General features: G+C 39.9%; 1 pseudogene; it reads right to left on the bottom strand.

Moving 5' to 3' along the window:
* Positions 1 to 768: 768 nt before the first annotated feature.
* Positions 769 to 23,916, bottom strand: part of LOC118021277 — a 58,434-nt pseudogene continuing 35,286 nt past the window's right edge.

Genomic DNA, 23,916 nt, shown 5'->3' on the forward strand with positions numbered 1-23,916 from the left:
AGCAGTTCTTGAATCAGCCTCAAGTGCCTTCGCAGTGTTGTGCACGTGTGTGTGTGTGTACGTTGTATGTGTGGGTGTGAGCATGCGCCTGCTTGTGAGGGAGACTAAGAGGCAGAGAGACAGATTCACAAACATGTGGAACAGGGTATTTCATAGACATGCTTCTGCCTTCCTGAATGGATAGGTGTTACAAAAAAGAAACCTCAGCAGAAAATAAGCACTTCATTAACATCTGTCTCATAAAAGATAAAGAAGACTGCTAGTTGCCTACTGAACATGTTTTCCTCTTCTTCCTTAGTAACCAAAACCTGATTTTGGGGGGTGTGGTCGAAGCAAGTTGCCTAGGAAGCTTTTATTTCTCTACCTCCCTTGTTGCTGAGTTCTGGCCAATAGGATGTAAAGTGAATTTATTTGGTGGAACATCTAGGAAAACAGACAGATGGCAGCTCTCTTGTCACTGTAAAGTACCAAGCTAGGTCCTGAGGATGCCAGAGCAGGAAGGCAGAAAGCCTGCGTCTCTAATAGTGTCTCGGTGGTTGCATAAAGACTCTGGGTTTCCCTTCCCAGATTTCCTTTACAAGAAAGAATAAATCCCTGATTTGTTTAAGCCCCTGTGACAGGATCTGCGTTACTAGCAGGCAAAGCCAATTCTTGACTGGTACAGAAGGCAAGCGGCTTACTTTTTTCTCAGTGCATGGGTAGTACACATAACACAAAGAAGTGAGTGCTCAGACTATAAAGTCAGTCAATAAACATAAGCGGTAGGTTCTAACTTGGTGCTATTGCATTCAACCTTTGGAAGTGAATGTCATAACTGTTAATGTCACGAACCCGTTCGAGAAACTGTAGGAAGCTGTAGACGACCTCCTTAGGGAAATGCATATGCACGTTTACACAAAAAATCTTCACACACTATCTCAAGCATTTTATGAAATCAGCGAAGCCCATCCACGAAGCCCTTGTTAAGGATTTCCGCATTAGGTTACAATTCCTTCCAAAGGCAGGAAAGAAGGGACTACTAGATATGGCTTGGCTAATGGTCAGTGCCCTCAGAGTCTCTTTCTCAGGGAAGCTCAGGGGTAAATTGGGTCACCTGGGTAGTCATAGCTACCGGGAGAGAAGCTCATAGCTTTCCGGGAACCTTCTACAAGAGAACCTGAATCTTTTGGGTTTGGAGCTGGAGGGTGAGACCATTTGGTGCAGGAGAAATCAGATGCCACTCTGAGGCCTGGTAGGCCCCCTAGGACCAAGGAACAGGCCAGACCATTACAGGGAGCTTCAAAGAGCTTTTGAGGCTAGCTGTAGTCCGAGGTGAAACAAACAAACAAACAAACAAGCTAATTCATTCTGTAAACCTGAGCAAAGTAAGTTGGAAAGGGCATTGTGACTGAATGTGAACCATCTTTGGAGAAGTATCCATTCTTGTTCATTGGAATTTAGCAGATTTTGAATAGTTTCGTGGGATTTTGTATGTTTGTGGGACACACTGATGAGATATTCTGAACAGTTGGTTGGTTAATGAAAATGTAACAAGATCTTTTACTTATAGAGCAGCTGTTCCGATGTTTGGGCATTCATGTCAAGCTGCTATGAGCTGATCTAGTCCAAAGAGGCTTTACTGAAAGTATGTTGTAATAAACAGTGTCCACTGGGTGAATTTGCCTAGTTTTTTTTGTGTATTATGTCTGTGAGAAAAGACATACGATATTTTGAAAGCTGTTTTGCTTTGATTTCCCAGTGAGGTAATCCTTCTCTCACAAATTCTAATTGTATGATGCCATAAGAACAGGCTTAATCCAGGTTGTAAAAATGTGTAGGTCCTACTGTATTAATCCCCCTTTGGAGGACATGTACAATTCATTTTCTTAGATCTTCGTCATACATGCTTTGCTCTCCAACTATTCGCATATCTTTCACTCCTTAAAAAAGAAACAAAGCTTCACAAACAAAACAAATATCCTCATTCTATTCATTTCAACCTCTAAGATTATATGAAGAACATAAGAACATGGTGTTTGTGGAGCATTGTCTCATATTTTTATAGCAAACAAGATATTCTGGGGCAGTTGTTTTCGAATTTCAGAATACCCATGGAGTACGTTAAAATGCAGATTCCCAGACCCTCGGGGCTCTCATTGAGAGGGCCCATGGGAGAGCTGGTGGCTGCTGCACTTTAAGACAGCCATAAGTAGTCTGTATCATAGAGCCAAAGTCCCTTTGGATGAGAGGGTGAGATTATGGGCTTCCCTTATTTGATTCTTTCCACTGGAAGACCTCGGAACGCGATGCAAAAGCTTTGAAATAATCTTGTGCCAGACAATAATGGAAACAGCGACATCAGGGAAAAACTAGGAGGGAAAAAGTTTGGTTCTCATAATTTCTCTGCCTGGGTAGGGTACAGGGTGACATTTGACAACACATGGGATGATGTGTATGCCAGGAACACAACTGATGCTCAATCACTGGGGTGAATTCTGAAGTACTCCATTATTTCTGTGGTGCTTCCTAAATACCATGTCACCTGAGGATTTGAAAACATCCTTCTCAGACCACTCAAGTTATGACTGAATTGGTGACAATATCAGGAATAGAAACTTAAGCCCTTCTCAGATACTGTTCCCTCTGCTTCACGTCACAAACCAACAGATGGTCTCTTTTCTCTTTAGGGGACTTTAACATTCTTGTTTTACAATGTTAAGAATTATAATATATACAATATGCTTCTCTGAAAGTGTCATTTATGTTTGTAATATACTGTCCTTTAACCCAGAAGCATGTATCATGTAAACTACAGATGTCTGTTTTTTTTGCTTTTACGTGGAGGGTCTCAATTACTTGCTGTCTGCTTTCACTAAAGCTTAGTGTGGAAAGTTTCTCTCTCTATGCTTGATTCCCCTTGTGAGAGGCAGGACGAAGCGAGGCAGAGGAATGGGGCTCCTTCTGAGAGGGACCAACACTGGGGAGGGATGGAGTAATCCATAGTCAACAGTGTTCAAGAAAGGGAAAGATCAAATCGGGAGAAGCCCGGTGCATCCTTCATCAGGGAAGAGCGGATATGGATAGCCCAGGACAAGAAAGGCTGGGATGATAGAAGGGGACAGGAGTTGATAAGAAAGGTAAGGAAGTGAGAGGCTCCAGGCCATTTTTCTATGAGTGGGTCTGGGATTCTCAAAACTTATTTTTAGTAGCATAAAATTCCATTTTCTGGATAACACAAGCCTTTGTGGGTCCCATTTGAAGTCATTATTCAAGGCATTTAGCTCTTTGAACTACCTCCCAACACAGACTCTTCAGCAACTTTGGAATTTATTCACAGAAGGCTGTGGGGCTTTCTAATGGGAACTCACACCCAATATCTTCATGGGATATTTCTATAGCTTCTCTGTTGGTTTCAGACACCTTTGAAGGCATTGAATGGTACCACCATGCCAAGGCCACAGCGCACCTGTGGGCACTGATGCCTTTGTCTGGGACAGAGGTCCCTCAGTGCTTTTCAAGCTGCCAGTCCTTAATGCGCCAGGGCAGGTGCAGTGCCCTGAGCTCTCTGTGAAGGAGAGAATGCTGCTGTCTCTAACCCCGCAAGATGGAGAGAGTATTCTTCCTACCTGACTGTCCTACTTGGCCACCGGGCCCCAAGCAGTATGGCTCATACCTCCAGCCTCACAGAGTTTCTCAGGAAAACTCTTCCTTCAGGCTTTGCCTCCTCAGGGCTCAGATATGAGTCGACGGGGCTGAGGTAAGGAACTAGAACCGGCGATTCACACCACATTCTTCTTCGTGTTCTCCCTCCAAAAGCCCACTCTCTGTTCTTCAGACACAAACCCTCATGCAGACAAATTCCAGTTTCACTGCTTCATTAGACACAGCTGATACGCCTTATCCCACGGTGTGGCAAGTCAGGCCTCTCTGCTGCTGGGGTTTACGTCCATATGCAGGCATTCGCTGGCTTGGTTTAAAGCCTCAGAATCTGTGTAGACAGCAGGAGACACCTTGGGCTCACTGCCCTAACACATGCAACTTTCTAGAATTTGCCATTGCTTTCTCAGAAGACTGGGAAGCAGCTGAGGTAAGCAGTTGAGTCAACTTCAGTGGTAGGGAATATAAGGTTCTCACATTATGGCTAATACATACTTGCTAAAATAGTTCTAGATCTCAGGACCTTGCTATTTCCCGCGCAAATCCCAAGGTTCAGTCATAAGCCTCCAAGGGTGAGCATGTTGTCTAGTATCCTGGGTTGTCCCAAGTGACTTTCAGAAAGAGTAAGCCTGGATAATTAAACTCTATGAATATTAATTATCTTCCCTCCTGAATGGAGCATATTCTAAACAACCTTATGATGTAGACGAGGTTGGTCTGGCGGCACCAGCAGCTTACACCTCCCTTTGCTTCTACCCCCACCTCACCCTATCCCGGGAGCCCTCTGACCCCATAGAATTAAAGGCCAGGAACATTGTGACCAGAGACAAGGCTTTGGGGTCAGAAAATTGTTTCAAAGCTAAGCCTTGCCATAGATCAACAGCATGTCCTTGGGGAGTTCCTTAACATTTGTAAACCTCAGTTTCTTTATCTGTCAAATGGAAATAACCTCATAGTGTTGGCACAAAGGTTAAATGGGATAATGTCTATTCCACAGTTAGAACTCAGTAAATGAAAGCCATTATTATTATTATTAGCTTTCCCTTGTATGATTCTCCCTCCCAAGATGCTCTGGGTCCCTAGACACATCCTCTTCCTCCCTCCCGAATAATACCTGCTCTCAGAAAAAAATGATTCCTTATCATAGCTGCTAAGTGCATTGTACGGAGGGGACTAGCATGGTTGTGGCATGTAGTGGACATCTAAAGATTATTTATTTATTTATTTATTTGAGAGACAGAGAATGAGAGACAGAGTGCATGAGAGGGAGGAGGGTCAGAGGGAGAAGCAGACTCCCTGCCGAGCAGGGAGCCTGATGCGGGACTCGATCCAGGGACTCCAGGATCATGACCTGAGCCGAAGGCAGTCGCTTAACCAACTGAGCCACCCAGGCGCCCCATGTAGTGGACATACATCTAAATACCTCGAGTCCATTAAGGTTCTAGTGATGGATATGCAGATTATATTATTATTACTGAAGGTATTTGCATTATTAAATCATGGTAAGAAACTTAAAAGTGTCTCATTCATTCAACAAACTCTTATTGGGCACCTGCTTTATATCAGGTCCTGCGTTAAGTGCTCACTATATGTACAGTAGTATTAGAAGCTGATAAAATTTCTGTACTCGTGGAACTCTGAATCAACAAACCAAAACATGAGAAGAGTGGGATTTCAAATACCGGTGATAGTGCGGTATGTGAAGGACACCTCAAGCATCCTCCTCTCACAAATCACTTCATTTCATGATTTGGTAGGGATGACAGAGGAGAGAGTTTTAGAGGAATTAGGAAGGAAGATGGTGAATAATGGATTAAAGGAGAAAAACTAAGTGAACAATTGGAATTCTAAGTAAAATATCATTCTGACAGGGTGAAAATAATCACATACCAGCAACCCTAATTTCAAATCCTCTCTTGATTGAGATTCAAGATTGCACCCTGCTCCCCGAAAGTAACTGGGTCTCAAATTCAGTCAAACACACCTTTATGACCTGACTGAGGACAAGAGTCATTCCATAAAAATGAATATTCTGGAATAATGAAAATTGGCTTGTAAGAACTTGATTGAAAAAATTCTCTTCTCCTTCAGTAATCAAATGAGTATACCTCCTTTGCCTTCTCTTATTAAATTAGGATATACAAAAACCTAATGAAATTACATAAACACTCACAAAATTATTCAAACCTTCACCAGTTACTTTGTATAAAACCACCATATTTCACTTAAAATGGTATTATATAAGAACAAAATATTTTATTATAAATCAAAATCTTGGAGCTTTGGAAGGGCTAATCATTTTCGTGCAACGTGTAGCTTTATTATTCTCTAAATGAGATTGTTTTTTAAAAGGAATTAGATTTCATAAACACTATCGGCCCCTTTCACAGTGGACCGGGCACTGTGGTAGGCACATTTATAGAGCTTTTCTCTTTTAATCTCATTTAATCATTGACATCATCCAGTGAAGTAGATTTTATGCTCATTTTACTGACAGGGAACTGAGGCTTAGAGAGGTTAAGAGTGGCCCAAGGTCACCTGCCTCGTAGGTGGGAGAACCAGCACCTACACCTCCAGCCTAGGATTTTGTTCACCAAACCAAGCGGTGGTACACAAGTCTCTATGGCTAACGATCCTGGCGGTTTACATTTTCCCTTTTATCTAAAAATGGCTTAGAGTTTATTCTCTGATGATTTATAATCGGCAAAGGATGGGGATGAAGTTATTCCATGGAAGCAATCAGTCTGGTTTAAAGGGAGTTTGAACCACCTCTGTATGGCAAAACCATAAAATCCATTATGATGTGAATCCTGGGTTGTAAGAAGAAAAAAAAAAAAAGAGGGGAAGGGTGGGCAAAGAGCAAGTAAAGAGAATAAAAAGCTTTTGGTGTAGCAGCAAGGAGTAAGGTACTCTGATTCCTATGAGAAATTCCAAATGAATGAGTGAGAGACCTGTACTCAGTCCTTCAGGACATGGTTACCTGCCTAATGTAGGCTCCCGAAGGCCCTATAAATACTTTTATTTATACTGGGAATGCAGCTAGAGTGGTATCAGGACTCTTCACTGGGAAAAGAGTGGGCATTAGAGTTCAGATACTTCTTACAGTAGGAGGCTCGCTGAAACTTAATACTCTGTATTCATACTCCTACACAAACTAAAACTGCACAACACGGTAAGATTCTGGATGAGTCCTAGAAATATATGACACTTGGTTTCGAGTATGTGCAAACAATAACCTGTTAATTTCCATTTCTATCCAGTGCAGAAACTAATGTGATAGACCAATTTTACCTTAGATATATGTCCAGACCTGTACTGCATTTTGATAATGCCAAACACCACACAAACCAGGAATAATGATAAGCTAAAACCTACTACAGAGGTATTTGAAATCCGAAATCAGTATTTATAGTATAGAAATGATCCAGGCTCCTGCATGACAGGTGATGGGACAGTTAATTGGATTTTAAAGATACTACCCATCTGGGGCATGTATAGTTTCAAAAGCAGAAAAATATGAAATATAAATTTGAATTTTCTATGTTTAAATTCTTAAGATTTCAAACAAAACCGTTTTTTACTATCCCTTTATTTTCATATATTATTTGCAAATGACTTAAAAGTATAAAAACATAAATGAAGAAAAAGGATCCATTGGCCCAGATGGTGAATGGTGACAACGTTTTCCTGGTATACTGGAGATTATTGAGCTCTATTATATCCTGTTGTATATCAATCATTGAATGAATAAAGGAATGACTCTAGACCCAATTAATAACGATGTGAGGGACCTTCAAGAAGAATACACAATAAAAGAAGGTAGAATAGAGAGGATATCAAACTGAAGGAAAAATAAATTGTAATTTTCAACTTCCGGCCTTGCGAAATGGAGACAAATACGGATGCAGGTTGTAGCAAATGCTGATCTTTTCAGCTGCAGAAAACCCTACGACTATTCCTGTTCTTCTCATTATTTCAGAGTTATATGGGGGAGCCAATTCCACATCTCCGTTAGTTATAAAGTTGGAGAAGAGCTCTGCATACCTACAGGTATGTTATCTTATGAAGATATTGTGAGAACGAAGAGTCTCACCACTACGAAAAATAATACATTTCACACCCAAATGCAACTTTGAGTGAGTCTACTGTTTCTACAAGCCAGTGGCAACTCATTGCTTTGCAGCTTGCAGATTTATACCTGATGCAATACCCATAATTCACTTCTTGTAGTTTCTGTCTGCTCAACTGATAGTTTGCTTGCACAGAGCAAGGGCATCCAAATATGCTATGCTTAAAATTGGTGATGTATATGCAAGAACGTTTATGACAGCATTTTTTTGTATTACTGAAAAAATTGGGATAACTTAATTTAAAACCATAAATATAAGAAGGACTATACCACAGTACACTGATATTCTGGAATATTACAGACCCATTTAAGAACGTATATACTGATAAGAAAAGCTGTCCCTGATATACATTTTTGAGTAAAAAGAAGGAAGTGACAGAACAATATGTTTAACAACATCCCATTAAAGAGAATAGATCCTCTCTATGTAGATACGTTACATATCTATTTCCCTTTACATGTAGATGTAACACACATATACATGTACATCATTTATGTTCATGTATGAAAAGACTGGAAGGATACTCATAGACTTGTTTTTTTTTTTTTTTAAAGATTTTATTTATTTGAGAGAGAGAATGAGATAGAGAGCATGAGAGGGGGGAGGGTCAGAGGCAGAAGCAGGCTCCCTGCCGAGCAGGGAGCCCGATGCGGGACTCGATCCAGGGACTCCAGGATCATGACCTGAGCCGAAGGCAGTCACTTAACCAACTGAGCCACCCAGGCGCCCCGATACTCATAGACTTGTAAGTGATCATTTCTGAGGAGAAGGAATGAGAGTAAAATGTGCACTTTTTATTTTAAACATTTCTGTATTCTTTTTTTCTTTTACAAGAAAGTAACACATTTATAATTTAAATTCCTTTAAAAGTTAGAGCATATCCACTGGCAAGATTGTACGTTAGGAGTGGATGTCCACTTTTACATGTCTTCTCCAAAAGTGCATTGCGTGTGAAACTGGGACTGCCGTGCCTGACTTTTCATCCCTCGCTCAGCTGTTTCCTAGCGTCCGGACTCTGCCACTGTCATTTTCTATGGGAAGCGTAGAAAAGGCAAAAAAAGAGGTAACACGGTTGTTTTATCATCATCCAAGCTCTTGCTGGTGGAAGGCCTCATACTTTAACATTCCAAAGGGCTACCTTGGCAGGCAGGGGAAGCTTTGGACCAACTTGCCAATGGATGACATGATGCAATGACATGAGAGCAAATGTTATTATATATGATGAGTGAGAACTTTGTGTGTGACACAAACACGTACCGCAGACCCTCAGCCAGACGTCACGGTTGCTTCTAAGACGTGCAGCACTAAGACCGATGGGTTTTTCCCCTGCCACTCTCATCCCCCAATTCCTGGGAACTCAGTTACTGAGAAACATGCAAAGCTGAATTTCAAATTATTTCACAGGGACAGTTTTTCTTCTTTTGTTTTTCTCTCCCCACTTTCAACCCCATCAAGGAGAGCTTTCTTGTTTATGGGTTGCTTGGCTGCAAGATATCTTTATGGGAGGGAATTCCCCAAGAATGCAGTCTTGGAGAGGTAGGTTATAAAAACACATATGGGCCTGTTGCACTTTCCTAGATATCTGCTTTTTTCAGAAATGCGTCCATTCTTCCACCCTCTTTTTAAAAATTCATTATTCACCGGAATAAAAGGCACAGCATAGGGAATAGAGCTAATGATACGACTCTGTAGTAGTGTCTCATGGTGACAGATGCAGCTGCGCTTGTGATGAGCACAGCATAATGCAGAGCTGTTGAGTCGCTGTGTTGTACAGCGGAAGTTGATGTAACATTGTGTGTCAACTGGACTGAAAAAAATTCATTAATTCATCCATTCATTCATTTCTGCAAAGAACGAGCCCCTGTATGTATACACATGAGCTCACATAGGTGCGCACACACGCTCTCTCCCGGGTACTGGGATGGTGCGGCAGGCCCATGCAGTCAGCCACGTACCACAGAAACTCAGGCCAAAGAGAACCGTGGTCCTGTAGCCCCAGAGAGGAGCTCACGTGTGCCCCCTGCTCAGAAGCTGTGCAGGCAGGCAGTTCCTGTGAGGGTGAAAGGCCCATCTGTAAACTGATCTCATCCCAGTCCTCCTGCTGCCGTAGCCCAGCACTGAAGCCAGTGAGGCCAGCCAGGCAGAGGCTCAGGAACATAAAACACATTCCAGCGGTTGGCATCTGGGAGCACAGCTGCCAGGAGCAGCCAGTGTGTGGCCTTGAGGTCTTGGCGTGGGCCGGGGTGGGGAGCGGGGGGAGGAGGGCAGGTCCCAGGCCAAGGCGTTCAGAAAGCCGCCTGTGGGCCGCTTTGGCTCTACAGGTTCTGGCCTTGTTACCGAGAGCAACAGTTTTATCTAGAAAGTGTGTTGTGGCGGTTGGAATCCGCCCCCCCACCCCCACCCTGTGGGACCAGGGCTCGGGGTGTAACGTTGGCACGCCTGGGGCTATGGGGCGGGGGAGGACTCAGCGTACCTCTGTGCTCTTGACTCAGGCCAGAGGGAAACCCCAGAATTACCACAAAGCCATTCCAATTCTGACTTGGCATCACCAATCAGCTAAAAGCAATTTTTGGAAGATGCTTTCATCTAGCGCTTAGGAGTGCATGCTTGTGTCCAAGGACGTGTGTATACTGTAGGCCTATTTTTAAGAATGAATTCTCTTGATTTTCATTTTTGCAAACAGAAGGGGGGGGGTGCCCTAATGCTTGTCAGAACTTCAAGGAGTTGGTTTTCAAGTGAGAGAACTTCAGAAATGAGAAATTGTTGAAATTATCTGGTAGCAGCTTTTGAGGGACATTTACCATGTATTTATTTTTAAAATTTCAGTTCATTTGAAAGCTGGGATAGTTAAATTAAGCAAAATCTAAATTAAAAAAAAAATCCCTCGATTCTTCCAGACCTACTTCACATCATCAAACTGGGCCCCTGCTGGAGGCCCCATTAAAATGGCAGCTCCCACTGAGAGAGAGACAAAAGCCCCCTCTCTGAATGGGGATGCTGAAACAGTGATGGGCTCTCAGAACTGCCTTTTTTTTTTTTTTTTCTAATCCATTAAAAAAAAGTTACCTCTGCATTGACTGTGAGAGAGTATTTATTTAGCTCTCCACACTGTGGGAAACAGGGCGTTCTCCCTTATAAGGACACCCAGACCTTCTTGGGAGAGGAGAGAAATATGAATCCATAACATGGCTGAAAAAATTCCTCCTCGCAACTGAATTCATGGAATGTTTTGGATGTGAACAGCTTAATTTTGGTGTGGTCTGGGACAAATTAATATGACTTAAATCCCACCTCACACAGGAAGCTTCTCCTGATGACGTGGGTGGGGTTAGCATACTCACTTCCCTCAGAATACTAAGAGTCCTCTCTATTACATTTAAATGCGGCTCCCCCTCTGCCCCAGCAAGAAAATCTTTAGGAATAGAGAAATCAAAAAAGGAATGGAGAAATTGTATCTAAACGGAAAATGTATCTAAAAAACCTAACTGTGCAAAGTATTCAGTATATGACTGTGATATTTTAGGTTACATGAATCTTACAAGAGTCTTCATGCAACAGAATAAAAGCTCCTAGAGGGTGGTCCAGCACCTTTGTATCTGGGGACTAAAGATATTAAAGACAAGGATTGCCCTTCCAGCATTTCTCATGAAGCCCCGGGAACGGTTATTCCAATCACACAGGCTTAGGGACTAACAAGGAAGCATCATCCTCTTCTTCCAGAAGATGAACAAGGCTTTCACCTTAACTCTTAATCAGACAGTTCTGTTCTGTCATAGATGGTTCAGTCTCTTTAGCAGAGAAGGATGATTACCTGCATCTTAAAATGAACTTTGACGTCATCCTTTCCAGAACTAAATTTCTTTACTTTTGCACATTGGGAATAAAGAATTACTACCTCATATGGGAGTAGGTTCTTGGGTGAAAACTACTATAAGTATCAGCTATGTGCTTTGGATTTGGGAACCCACTTGCAGATTGCTCACACACTTTACCTCTTTAGTTACCATGTATTTGTAGAAGGGAGTAGTAAGAAAGATTACTTCTTGATGATCAATAATAGAAATCACTTGTATTTGGTTTTGAAATGCATCATATGCTTGTTCTTTCTGCAGACATATGCACATAATTATGTCTGGGTTCAGTTAGTGTTAAAAGTAGATTACTTTCCCTGAATCACTGATCATCGAGAGAAGTTCTCCAAGACGCAAGGTGGGTTGTGAGGCACTTAGGGGTGGAAGCCCAGGCATCTTGCCATTTTTGAGATGTCCTTAGGCTAATGTAACCAGATGAGGGTGGTGAGACTTAGAGACCATGAAATATGGACAGAACTAGCTGACAAAATCACTCGATGGGACCTGTCTCTGTAGTGGGGAGGGGTGTAAAAGCAATCTAGGACAGGGCTCCTATTCCAGACCAGGCTTCTCAGAACATGTCTCTCTCCATATGGATCTATAATACATCATTTTTCTATCAGAATAGTATTTTGCCCAAGAATAATAGAGCCATGTAATTTATTATCACTGATAGAAGTCCCTGAAAAATGTTTATCAATAAAAGGTACAAATTTATGCATTCCTTTTTTACTACAGGAATTACAGGCCTTTGGAGATAGAAAGAACATCCTTGAGAATGGGTTTTCAGATGCTTTTTCCCCTAGTAGTAGATTCCTTTAAAAAATAACATAAAAATAAATACAGGCCTACACGGAATTCTAATATGTAGTATTCTACATATTCTACATATTACCAGGGCATCTTATTGAATGAGGAAAAATTTAGGGTCCAGAAGCTTGTTTTGAAAACCACTGTGTGAACATGGTTTTCAAACTTCCTGAACAGGAAGCTGTACAAATCGCCTGAGAATGCAAAAAGACAGTAACAAACAGATGTCCTCAAATATTAGGGAAATAGGGTCGTTGTACTATACGAGCACTTAATACAGAGACGGAGAACGAGGGTTTGCAGCAAGTCGCCAAAGGTTACACAACTACTTTGTGACAAACTCAGGACCCAAATTCATTTTTTTTCTCCCACTTGCAAGCCACCGTATGATGCTGTCTTTGGAGTCTGGAATGCCTTTGAAATCAGACTGTATGACACTCTAATCAATTTTAATGATCTACAACTTTTAGAAGTTGGTAAAAGAATTTTATAGCAAAGAACAACTTTCTACATTTTTCTTTGCTGCTGCAAAACTGATCATGATTTTCAGAGATATTTTTATGTTAATAATAATCATTTTTTTATACTTCTTTGGCCTGGTGTGCACGGTTTAAACACCATCACTTGCATTCTGGAGTTGGGACATAGGACATGACATCTCTGACCAGTAAATCCCTTGAATGAGTGCATTTCCCCCCTCTGTGCATGTCTCCTTCTCGTCCATTGTCTGTCTTCTTTTCATGCCTGTCAGGCGGTGGCCATGACTGTGCACTTATAAAGGTCAGTGACCCAGCAGAGAGGGCAGGCCCTGCAGAAGGCCTGTTGATGAAGCATTTCAATGCACACTGAATTTGTTAGCTCTCTGGCTTACTCCCAGGGGCAGGGTACAATTGTCTCCTGTGTGGCATGGCACCCACCCGGAACTCTTATGGTATGGGCCATTCCAACCAGGAATCTCTAAACCACATCCTACAAAAGAAACACCCGGCACTTCCCAGCTTACTAAATTCTTTTACCTGGCTCTCCTTCCCTTAATTTGTCTAGTATACCCAGTAAAACGAATTAAAACAAAGGCTTCCCCTTATTTACATAAATGGTCAGTCATAGAGATGCTTTCAAAGGATTATTTGTAAAACGGAGAGGCCACATGGACAGTAAACTCCCATCTTTCAGGCTGAAGAGTTTTAGAAGGCTATTGTCCTCAGCTTCTCCCTATGACAAATTCTAAATTAAGCAAAAGCAGACTTGGTATTTCTTTTGAGCTTGTCTCAAGGAAGGCAAGCATTTGGTTCTCTGTTTGGAGCATCTACCTTTTAGTAAAGCAATGATGATCTACCAGTGGAAACCACTGACTGAAAAATGAAAGGCTCATCCCAAATTTCAAACTGCTGCAATCTTTGCTGCAAGTAAAGAAGACAGCTCTTACTTGGATGAAATCAAATGAAAAAGTTATGGGTGTGTATTCTGGTTCTGGTCATAATGGAGTACCATGTACTAGACTATCCTCCCTACAGATAGCAGTTATAAAGTCTAGACAAAAATATTAAAGGACAGCTATTTAAATGTATTGGACAGAGACAAAAGCAGGCAGAAACCGGAGGGAGTTTGATCCTTGAAGTAAGGAACCATACTGGATAAGATCCATATGTTTATGGATTTTCTTGAGGATGCTCTAGAGTCCACTTGGTACAAGACAACTAAAACTCAAGCAGAAAGTCATAGTCTTATTGGCCTGAGGATTTGGAGAATGGACTTTGGGAGCTATCATAGTGACTGGAAATTGAGGAGTGAAAATCCCAGAAAGAGGGACTATAGAGGGAGTAGTCCCCAAATCTACTTATATCATCCTCTCAAATCCTTGGCTAACCCCTGAACTACACACATGCAGGGGAGATTCCAAGTTGCCCCATGGAAAACTACAGCTGGGAGGCTGAAAGAATAGAACAGAGATTCAGCTTCTGTCCACTGCATGGAGACAGAGTGTAGAATCTGAGTCATGCTTCAAATATGAAGCTTTGAGGAGCTTCATAATTTTTCAAGATTTTTACTTAAACTCTAGAAAGTCATACCCTACATATGAAGACTAGATATCATATTTAAGGGATTTGCCCTAGGCCTAATGACAAAACTGAAACAGACCCCATCAAAGCCTCAAGCCAAGTCTCTCCAAGTTCAGGGTGATCAGCCAGCAATATAATTGCCAACTAGAACAAAATTCAATACTGTTCAGAGGAAAATAACAGAAACCAGAGTCTATAATGAATCCTTTACAATGTCCAGTATACAATAAAAATTACTAGACATATGAAGAAAAAAAAATGTGATAAAATAGTAAATGACAAAAGATGACCAAGATGCTACAAAGACTTTAATGCAGCTATTATAAATTTTAAAAGGACTTAAAGAATAAGATAATAATAATGGGCAGACATGTTGGGAATTACAGCCAAGATATGAAAACTATAAAAATGAACCAAATGGAAATTTTAGAACTGAAAAATATAACATTTAAAATAAAATTCAACAGGTAGGCTTAAGAGTAGTAAAAAGGGTCAGGAAATTTAAAGACATCAATAGAAACTATCCAATCTGAAGAATAGAGAAAAAAAAGTTTTACAAGTATGTGAAAAGAACTTTAGGGTCCTGTAGGAAAATATCAGTCTAAAAATAATTTACTTGGGTTCCCAGAAGAAGAGGAGAGAGGAAGAGAAAAAAAATTAATAAATAGAGGAAAATCACCCAAATTTGTTAGAAAACATCAAATTATAGATCCAAGCATCTCAGCAAGGTAAGTACAAAAAACCCCACATCTAGGCCCAGTTTAGCCAAGTTTCTGAAAACCAACAATAAAGAGAAAATCCTGAAAAGCTGTCAGAGGAAAAAGCCATCACATAAAGGGACAGTGATGCAGATTATCACTGGCTTTTCAACAGAAACAACTGAACGTCTTTAAAGTGCTGAATGATAAATTTGGCTCATCTAGAATTCTACATCCAGCAAAACTATCCTTCAGAAATGAAGGTAATGTCTGACTTCCTAAAGATACGTTGAATAAAACTTTTCAGGCTAATTGGAAATGATCACAGGGACAAACTCAGATCACTGGAAGCAAGAAAGAATACCAGAAATAGTTATACAAAAGTTGATAAATGTAAAATATGTTTTCTTCCATTTAAAAAAAAAAAGAGCTCACTGTTTAAAACAAAGTTTATAACATTGTATTTTGGTACTTATAATACACACATATGTAATATATAACTGGGCATTTATGGAATTTTACTGTTGCTGGATTTTTACATTTTACATGAGGGAGTAAAATATTCACTCTAAGGCCATGGTAAGTTAAGAATGCATAGTTTAATTCCTAGAGCAATAACTTAAACAACACAAAAAGGTAGAGTTTAAATCCATACAGAATTAAAATGAATATTCTAAAAATGTGATTAACCCAAAATAGTGTAAGGAAGGAGAAACAAAGGGAAACAGGGCAAATAGAAAACAAATAGAAAAATGGTAAGCTTAAATTCAATTATATCAATATTAAATATAAATAAACTCAGCACCAATTAAAAGATAGATATTGCCAAATAGCATTAAAAAAAGCAAGATTCAACCATATGTAGTCTATAAGAGCTATAAAAAGACTAGTAGATTGAGAATAAAAATGAAGAGACAGTCATGCAAACTATAAGCAAAAGAAATATGGTGTGGCTATATTAACCCAAGCAAATGTGGACTTTGCACAAAGGGTATTACCAGAATTTAAAGGCATTCCATAATGATAAAATGCTCAATTCAATAGGAAGACATAATAATCATAAATGTTTATTCAGTTAATAATATAGTCTTAAAATACATGAAGCAAAAACTGACAGAACTAAGGAGAGAAATAAACAAATCAACAATCACAGTTAGAGACTTGAACATCATGGTTTCAGTAATTGATAGAAGAACTAGATGAAAAGTCAAGACTATAGAAGATTTGAACATTATCAACCAGTCTGACCTAATGGACATTTATAAAATGCTACACCCCAAAACTTCAGAATACATGTTCTTTTCAAGTACACATAGAATATTCATCAGGATAGACAATATGCTGAGCCATAAAGTAAGTCAAATTTCAAAGGATTGACATTTTACCAAGTTATTTTCTTACACAGTGGAGTTAAAGTAGAACTTAACAGTAAGATACTTTGAAGACTGCAAAAGGAACTGTGGGTCAAAGGAGAAATAAAAAAGGAAAATTAGAAACTATTTTAAAAAAATGATAGTGAACATATAACATATCAAAATGTGTGGAATGCAGCTAAGTCAGTGTTTAGAGGGAATAAACATTAAATGATTATATTTTAATAAAAGAAAGATAAAACCAATGATGTAAGATTTTACTTTAAATTGCTCTAAAAAAAGAAGAAATCAAGCCATATATAAAAATTTCACTTATACAAATTTTTTAAAAGAGCAAAAATCAATAAAATAGAAAATAGAAGTTAACAAAAGATGAAGTTACTTTGAAAAGATTAAATAAAATTTATAAACTAGCAAAGCTGATCAAGAAAAAAAGAGAAGCACAAATGACCAATATCAGGAATGAAATAGAGAATAATACTATTGATCCTATAGACATTAAAATGATACTAAAAGAAAATAAGGGAGTATTATAACTTTATGCTAATGAAAGTACTGGAACAACTGGATAAACATATCAAAACCATAGGAACCTCAGCTCCCACCTCACCACGCACAGAAATTAATTGAGATAGTTTTTAGATCTAAACCTAGAATCTAAAACTAGAAAGTTTCTAGAAGAAAATACAGGAGAATATCTTTGAGACCATGGGTTGGCAACAATTTCTTATGAGGAGACAAAAACATTAAACATAAAAGGGAAATTTATAAATTGGACTTTGTCAAAATTTCTAAACTTCTGCTTATCTAAAAGACCCATTAATAAAATAAAACAATAAGCCACAGACTGTGAAAAAATATAATGCACATCTCTGAGAAAAGACTTATATAGGGAATACATAAAGAACTCCTACAAATCGACAATTAAAAACCAGACAAAAATTTAAAAATTCATAAAATACTAGAACAGATACTTCACAAAAGAAAAGATATGTACAAGAATACTCAAATGTCATTCATTGTCGGAGAATTGCAAACTAAAACCATAGTAATATATCATTTCATACCAAATCTTGGTGAGACCGTGCAATACCTAAAACTATCATACTGTGTTAGTGGGAATATAAAATGGCACCATCTATATGGTATTATCTTAAGAAGTTAAATATACAACTACTGTATCATTCAGTAATTTTACTCCTAGGTACTTACTCAAAGGAATTGAAAATATGTCCACAAAAAGATGTGTAAGAGAATATTCATGGAGGTTGGGATTTACTGGAAGTGGCTGACATGGAATTTTCTGAGGTGATACAAATATTCTCTATTATAGTTATCAAGACTCATTGAATTGTACACTTTAGATATTAAGCTTCACTGTATATGAATTTTACTTCAAAAAAATTTTTAAAAAGCCAACAACATTGTCAAAATGTCAGTTCTTTCTAAACTCGATCTATAGATACCATGCAACCCCCCAAAAGTTCCAGCAAGTTATTTTGTGGACACTGACAAACTGATTACAAAGTTTTTATGGAGATGCATAAGACCCAGAATAGCCCACACAACATGGAAGAACAAATTGGAGGATGGACACTACCTGGCTTTAAAACTTACTATAAAAGCTGTAATAATCACGACAGTGTACTAAACAGGCAGATCAGTGGAACAGAATAGAGAGGTCAGAAGTAGATTCACATAGAGTCAACTGATCTTTGACATAGGAGCAAATACAATACAATGGAGAGAAGATAATCTCCTCAACCAATGGTGTTGGAAAAACTGGACATCCACATGCAAAAAAAAAAAAATGAATCCAGATACATCCTTCACAAAAATTAACTCAAAATGGATCAAAAACCTAAATGTAAAATGTGAAACTATAAAACTGAAATTATAAAAGATAATGTAGGAGAAAACCTGGATGACCTTGGGTATGGTGATGAATTTTTAGATACAATACCAAAAGCATGATCCATGAAAGAAATAATGGATAAGCTAAACTTCATGAAAATTAGAAACTTTCACTCTCTGAAAAATAATGTCAAGAGAATGAGAAGACCAGCCAGAGACTGGGAGAAAATATTTGCAAAAGACACATCTGATAAAGAAATGCAAAATATGCATTATATAAAAAATATATATGCAAAATATACAAAGAACACTTAAAACTCAGTAATAAAACAACCTGATTAAAAGATGGGATAATACCTTGACATCTTACCAAAGAAGGCATACAGACGGCAAATAGGCACAGGAAAAGATGCTTCACGTCGCATGTCATTGGGGAATTGCAAATTAAAACAACAACGAGCTATCACTACACGTCTATTAGAATGGCTAAAATCCAGAACACAGACAACACCAAATGCTGACGAGGATTTGGAGGAACAGGAACTCTCATTGATCATTGGTGGCAATGCAAAATGCCACAGGCACTGTGGAAGAGTTTGGTGATTTCTTATGAAACGAAACATACTCTTAGCATATGATCCAGCAGTTGCACTCCTTGGCATTTACCCAAAGGAGCTGAAAACTGATGCTCACACAAAATCCTGCACGAAGATGTTTTATTGGTAAATGCTAAAACCTAGAAGCAACCAAGGTGTCCTTCAGTAGGTGAACGGATAAATAATGGTACATGCAGACAACAGAATATTATTCAGCACTAAAAATAAATGGGTTATCAGAGGTACATATCTGTGATTCAACAGTCTTGCACACTTCACAGTGCTCTGAAGCAAATAATACATTATATGTTAAAAAAAAAAAAGAAGAAGAAGAAGATAGCAGGAGGGGAAGAATGAAGTGGGGGAAATCGGAGGGGGAGACGAACCATGAGAGACTATGGACCCTGAGCAACAAACTGAGGGTTCTAGAGGGGGGTGGGGTGGGGGCATGGGTTAGCCTGGTGATGGGTATTGAGGAGGGCACATTCTGCATGGAGCACTGGGTGTTATGCACAAACAATGAATCATGGAACACTACATCAAAAACTAATGATGTAATGTATGGTGATTAACATAACATAATAAAAAAAAATGGGCTATCAAGCCATGAAAAGACATGGAAGAACCTTGAATGTATATTACTAAGTGAAAGAAACAGTCTGAAATTGGCTACACACGATATGATCCTAACTATATGATATTCTGGAAAAGGCAAAACTATGCAGGCAATAAAAAGATTACTGGTTGCCAGGGATTGGGGAGGGGGGAAATTATAATGATGGATATTTATCATTTGCTCAAACCCATAGAATATACAACGCCAAGAGTGAACCCTAGTGTCTACTATGGACTTTGGGTAATTATAATGTGTCAGTGTGGGTTTATCAATTGTAACAAATGTACCACTCTGGTTGGGGCTATTGATAATGGGGGAGTCTATGGGGCAGGGAATATATGGGAAATCTATGTACTTTTGCAGTGAACCTGAAATTACTCTGAAAAAAAAAATAAAGTCTTAAAAAAAAAAAAGCCAAGAAACAAACCAGTTTCCTCCTTGCCACTCTTTATGAGATGAAGTAACAATTTCATAAAACATTGAAAGAAAGGTGTAAAGGGATTCTTAAATGATGATCCTTAAGCCTTTGTATATTCTCTATTCATCACTTCCATTTGCTTGTTTTGTGGAAGTAAGAATTGTTTTTATTACACAGAAAGAATTAAAAAGAAAAAAACCCCTAAACTAATAACTGGTAGATCTGTAACTTCTTAGAGACTTGGGAGGACACTTTGACAGGGCCTATCAAAACTGTAACTGCTATACTTTTGACCCAGCTATCCCCCTTGCAGAAACCTGTCCCTAGAAATATTCACATTAAGTACAAAAAGAAATATGGGCAATGACCTCACTGTAGCCTGGCTTGGAATAAGAACAAACTGGAGACAGTTAAATGTCTATCAATAGGGCCATGGTTGGGGCGCCTGGGTGGCTCGTCGTTAAGCATCTGCCTTCGGCTCGGGTCAAGATCCCAGGGTCCTGGGATCGAGCCCCGCATCGGGCTCCCTGCTCAGCAGGGAGCCTGCTTCTCCCTCTCCCACTCCCCCTGCTTGTGCTCCCTCTCTCGCTGTCTCTCTCTCTGTCAAATAAATAAATAAAATCTTTAAAAAATATAGGGCCATGGTTAACAAATTGTGGCCATCTAGGTTAATAAATACTGTGCAGCTGCTACAAGAAAGTATAAATATTATGTGTGTGAGATAGTTTCATGTGAAAGAACCGGGCTATAGAACAACATGAATAATATTATCTCAGTTCTGTAAAAATAACTCCCTTCCTTCTCTTTGCTTCTCTCTTCCTTTTTCTTTGTAAATGCATAGGAAATGCCATAAAGGATACACATCAAAATATTATCAGTGGTTACCACCTGGAGAAAGGGAGTGGAAAGATGGCAGGTGAGAACTTTAATCTTGTTTTACTTTCTATATGCCTACATAGTTTAATTTTTCTTCTCAATGAATGGTTGCTTTGTAATGAACATTTTTCTAATTTTCTAATTTTCTTGAGATGTAATTGACATATTGTATTAGTTTAAGGTGTACAGCAGAATGATTTGATATATGTATGGATTGCAAAATGATTTCCACAGTAAGCTCAGTTAACATCCATCAGCTCACATAGTTACAGACTTTTTTTTCCTTGTGATGAGAACTTTTAAGATCTGTTCTTTTAGCAATTTACAAATATACAATACAGTATTCTTTACTATAGTCACCACACTATACATTACATCCCCAGAATTTAATTTATCTTATAGCTAGAAGTTCGTACCTTTTGACCATTTTCATTCATTTCCCTATCACCCCCTCTTCCTGGCCCCACGTCACCTCTGGTTGTTTCAAAAATAAAGGAGGAAAAGGAAAGGAAGGGAGAGGATGGAAGGAAGGAGGAAAGGAGACAACCGTTATCTGTACTTGCAGAGCCAAAGGACCCCTAATCGTCAGTGTTCATGATTGACCAGGCCTTGGAAGAATGACTTCAGGTAGGGCCAGATTCTATCCCAATTGCAAATAGTTCTTGTTTTTAAAGACAGAATAGGAGATCCCACAACTTCCCCTGGTAACCATTTTCATTTTTTTTTAAAATTTTTAAAATATTTATTTATTTGAGAGAGAGCGAGAGTGAGTGGGGGAGGGGCAGAGGGAGAGAATCCTGCAGCAGACTCTCCGCGGAGCAGGGAGCGCAGCTCCACCTCACGACCCTGAGATCAGGACCTGAGCCGAAACCAAGAGTCAGATTCCTGACTGAGCCGCCCAGGCACCCTGGTCACCATTTTCATTTGTAATGATCTTTACAATGAATATCACTTTCTCATGTCTGAGAACCTCTGTCCCTAGTGTAGAAACGGAACAGCTGATCATCACATGTTAACACACACTGTTAACTTTCAATTACCCATATTAAGGTTAAGGCAGGAGCAGTGACTTGGATAAGGAAACCCACCCCACTTCCTATTTTCATGTTTCCTTTTTTAGAGTCCATCACTGTAAAGCTCAAGAACCTGAAGAACAGAGGTGCGCTGCACAGGCCCAGCCCTGGAGTCCGACACAACTGAAAGGCCCGCTGTCTCCTGCCACCTGTGTGCCCTTGGGCAAAGTAATTGACGTTCCTACAGCTCAGTCTCCTCATTTGGAAGTGATTACAACCATAATGGTGCTGGTGCTGGTGGTAATAATCCCTTCTACCTTGCAGGCCAGTTGTAAGAACTGTGAGAACTAGGGGCGCCTGGGTGGCTCAGTTGGTTGAGCGACTGCCTTCGGCTCGGGTCATGATCCTGGAGTCCCGGGATCGAGTCCCGCATCGGGCTCCCTGCTCGGCGGGGAGTCTGCTTCTCCCTCTGACCCTCACCCCTCTCATGTGCTCTCTCTCATTCTCTCTCAAATAAATAAATAAAATCTTAAAAAAAAAAAAAAAAGACTGGCTCTTTTGAGGGGAGCCTGGGTGGCTCAGTCGGTTAGGCGACTGCCTTCGGCTCAGGTCATGATCCTGGAGTCCCGGGATCGAGTCCCGCATTGGGCTCCCTGCTCAGAAGGGAGTCTGCTTCTCCCTCTGACCCTCCTCCCTCTCATGCTCTCTCTCATTCTCTCTCTCTCAAATAAATAAATACAAATCTTTAAAAAAAAAAAGAATTGTGAGAACCAGTTAAAGCACCTCGCTCGTAGTAGGCGCTCCATCGGGAACCCTCTAAGGTAACCAGAGTGCTAGCGGAGTAGAGTGGAGATAAGAACTCACATCTCTTCACGTCAAGGATTGGTCTCTACATTACAGGGTTTCTGTTAGAGTCTCTTTGACCACGATAACTTTCGGGCTATTACTACCTTACCTGACCGTCGCTCATTGCTGCCTCCCGCGTTGGGACCCACCTTGTAGTTGAGGAGAGCCTTACACACAGCGGTCCCAGCTTATCCGCCACTTGGCTTCCCGTGGTTTCAATTTCCCGACGACTTGCGGACTTCCGGTCAACCGCGATCCGGAGGCGGAAGAGCCTCCTCCTGAGGCGCTCCGGCCGCAGTGCCTACGTCATTCCCCTCACCGAGTCTCATGACGTAGGCATTTTATCATCTCACATCCGGGGAAGAGGGGGGAGTACTGTACAATAAGATATTTTGAGAAAGGGACCACGTTCACATAACTTCTATGATAGTGACTATTACAATTGTTCTATTTTATTATTAGTTATTATTATTATTTTTTTAAATTTTTAAAAAAGATTTTATTTATTTATTTGCGAGAGAGAGAATGAGAGACAGAGAGCATGAGAGGGGGGAGGGTCAGAGGCAGAAGCAGGCTCCCCGCCGAGCAGGGAGCCCGATGCGGGACTCGATCCCGGGACTCCAGGATCATGACCTGAGCCGAAGGCAGTCGCTTAACCAACTGAGGCAGTCGCTTAACCAACTGAGCCACCCAGGCGCCCTATTAGTTATTATTTTTAACCTCTTACTGTGCCTAATTTATAAATTAAATGTTATCATAGGAATGTATGCATAGGAAAAAACAGTATGTATAGGGTTCAGTAGTGTCCGCAGTTTTAGGGGGGGGTCTTAGAACGTATCCCCCATGGTTAAGGGGTGGGAGGACTAATGTACACCTATTCCAGAATGTAAAGGGTTATTCTCTACCTGAGGGTGGTGGGCAGTTTATTCCTTCAACCTCTCTAGAAAGGTTCACGCTAAAGGAAATGGGATTATTTTCACCAGGAGGGATTTAGATTAGACGGGAAGAAGAACTTCCTGACTGATGATTTCCTTCCCTGCAGTCCTTAAAAATAGAATAGTTGCCCACTTTTTCAATTTTTAAGATGCAGGCAGTTAGAATAGACGGGTTTGCAAGATCTCTTTTAATATTAATATTAC

This window comes from Mirounga leonina, unplaced genomic scaffold, assembly GCF_011800145.1.
Source record: "Mirounga leonina isolate KUSES-001 unplaced genomic scaffold, KU_Mleo_1.0 Mir_174, whole genome shotgun sequence".
NCBI lineage: Eukaryota > Metazoa > Chordata > Mammalia > Carnivora > Phocidae > Mirounga > Mirounga leonina.